Source organism: Anticarsia gemmatalis, chromosome 30 (genome assembly GCF_050436995.1).
Source record: "Anticarsia gemmatalis isolate Benzon Research Colony breed Stoneville strain chromosome 30, ilAntGemm2 primary, whole genome shotgun sequence".
NCBI classification, from domain to species: domain Eukaryota; kingdom Metazoa; phylum Arthropoda; class Insecta; order Lepidoptera; family Erebidae; genus Anticarsia; species Anticarsia gemmatalis.
Genome location: NC_134774.1, coordinates 57,501 through 60,000, shown reverse-complemented (window position 1 = coordinate 60,000; position 2,500 = coordinate 57,501). Strand labels below are relative to the sequence as shown.

Sequence of the window (2,500 nt, the reverse complement as noted above, 5' to 3'; positions counted from 1 at the left end):
CTGTGTGCTAGTGTTGTCATGTGTGTTTCTACTCTACACAGCAACATATGTGCACACACGAAGTAGTTGTACGATTATCACGAGTAGAGAGTGATGTATGTGCTTGACCGCGGCGGAGTGTTTTCGACGCGACGAATAAAATCTTTGCTATAAGAAAACACTCTCTCGACTCTCGTTCGTGTACCGTCCGTGAGTGTGCATTCGTTCGTTCGTTCGTTCGTTCGTTCGTTCGTTCGTGCGCCGCCGCTGTGCAGGCTAGGGCGACAACGCGTTCTTATTCGTTGTCCGCTCTATCATAAATATTTATCATCACTCTCGTTTGTTCGATAATAGAGAGTACGAGAAAGAGACGACGCTAGACTTTGCTACCTATGTATATATGTAATAAAGTCGCGTCGTTACAGACAGACAGGACGACTCGACTATCGTCGTCGTCGTCGTCGTCGTCGTTCGTCGTCTCTCGTATTCTCTCGGATAAAACGAGAGAGATAGATGAATCTCTTTAACTGTGTGGGCCGACGGACCGTTGTGTATGCACGAGTCCGTATAGAATCGAAGCGGTCCCGAGAAAAATTATACTTACACCTCTATCTAGCGAGGCATTACTCTATAGACACCGGGCGGAATCGTGATTGTTTCACATCCGTATTGTGTTAAACGTTTTTTTAAATAAAATGTGAACGCGTCTCGGTACGAACGTTCCCAATTGGGGCCACGTCAGTGTGTCCTGAAAATGCAGGCGGGCAGCGGACGTTTGACGTGTTTGAGATACAACCGTTTCAAACGTTCGCCCGTCGGCGACCCCAAACTCTCTATGTGCGCACAACACTACATATAAATATTTATTTACATGTGCGTGTTGTGTGTACGTTTTACAGAGCTCGCCCGTAACGCGTCGGCGTGATCTAGGATCGTCGACGCGCGGGATCGACGGAGTGCGCGCTACGAGCGCGTGTTCTATTCGATAGCTCCCTGGTTGATCCTGCCAGTAGTTATATGCTTGTCTCAAAGATTAAGCCATGCATGTCTCAGTGCAAGCCGTATTAAGGCGATACCGCGAATGGCTCAATATATCAGTTTTGGTTCCTTAGATCTTACTCAGTTACTTGGATAACTGTGGTAATTCTAGAGCTAATACATGCAATCAGAACTCTGACCAGTGATGGGATGAGTGCTTTTATTAGATCAAAACCAATCGACGGAGGGCCCCGCGTCTGAAGTCGTTAATTTTGATGAATCTGGATAACTTTTGCCGATCGCATGGTCCAGTACCGGCGACGCATCTTTCAAATGTCTGCCTTATCAACTTTCGATGGTAGTTTCTGCGACTACCATGGTTGTCACGGGTAACGGGGAATCAGGGTTCGATTCCGGAGAGGGAGCCTGAGAAACGGCTACCACATCCAAGGAAGGCAGCAGGCGCGCAAATTACCCACTCCCGGCACGGGGAGGTAGTGACGAAAAATAACGATACGGGACTCTTACGAGGCCTCGTAATCGGAATGAGTACACTTTAAATATTTTAACGAGGAACAATTGGAGGGCAAGTCTGGTGCCAGCAGCCGCGGTAATTCCAGCTCCAATAGCGTATACTAAAATTGTTGCGGTTAAAAAGCTCGTAGTTGCATTTGTGCGCCGCGCTGTCGGTGCACCGCATCCGCGGTGATACTGACACGTCTGCGGAGCATATCGTCGGTGAGCCGGCGGTAATACGCCGGTTCAATATCAAAATCCTATCGCGGTGCTCTTCGGTGAGTGTCGAGGTGGGCCGACAATTTTACTTTGAACAAATTAGAGTGCTCAAAGCGGGCTCAAAATGCTGCTTGAATATTTCGTGCATGGAATAATAGAATATGATCTCGGTTCTATTTTGTTGGTTTTCAGAACTCCGAGGTAATGATTAATAGGGATAACTGGGGGCATTCGTATTGCGACGTTAGAGGTGAAATTCTTGGATCGTCGCAAGACGAACATCAGCGAAAGCATTTGCCAAAGGTGTTTTCATCAATCAAGAACGAAAGTTAGAGGTTCGAAGGCGATTAGATACCGCCCTAGTTCTAACCGTAAATATGTCATCTAGCGATCCGCCGACGTTACTACAATGGCTCGGCGGGCAGCTTCCGGGAAACCAAAGATTTTGGACTCCGGGGGGAGTATGGTTGCAAAGCTGAAACTTAAAGGAATTGACGGAAGGGCACCACCAGGAGTGGAGCCTGCGGCTTAATTTGACTCAACACGGGAAATCTCACCAGGCCCGGACACCGGAAGGATTGACAGATTAACAGCTCTTTCTTGATTCGGTGGGTGGTGGTGCATGGCCGTTCTTAGTTGGTGGAGCGATTTGTCTGGTTAATTCCGGTAACGAACGAGACTCTAGCCTGCTAAATAGGCGTCGTCATTTAGGTGTGCGTGGCTCCGTCACGCAACTCACTGGCGACGTATTAAAATTCTTCTTAGAGGGACCGGCGGCTTCGAGCCGCACGAGATTGAGCAATAACAG

At 48.2% G+C, this 2,500-nt stretch overlaps 1 non-coding gene across 1 annotated transcript in view; it reads left to right on the top strand.

Moving 5' to 3' along the window:
- Positions 1-969: 969 nt before the first annotated feature.
- The window catches only part of LOC142985709 (small subunit ribosomal RNA), a 1,902-nt gene continuing 371 nt past the window's right edge, over positions 970-2,500 (top strand). Inside the window, exon 1 of the ribosomal RNA XR_012960256.1 lies at positions 970-2,500. This exon is cut by the window's right edge and continues 371 nt beyond it. This is a non-coding gene — a ribosomal RNA (small subunit ribosomal RNA).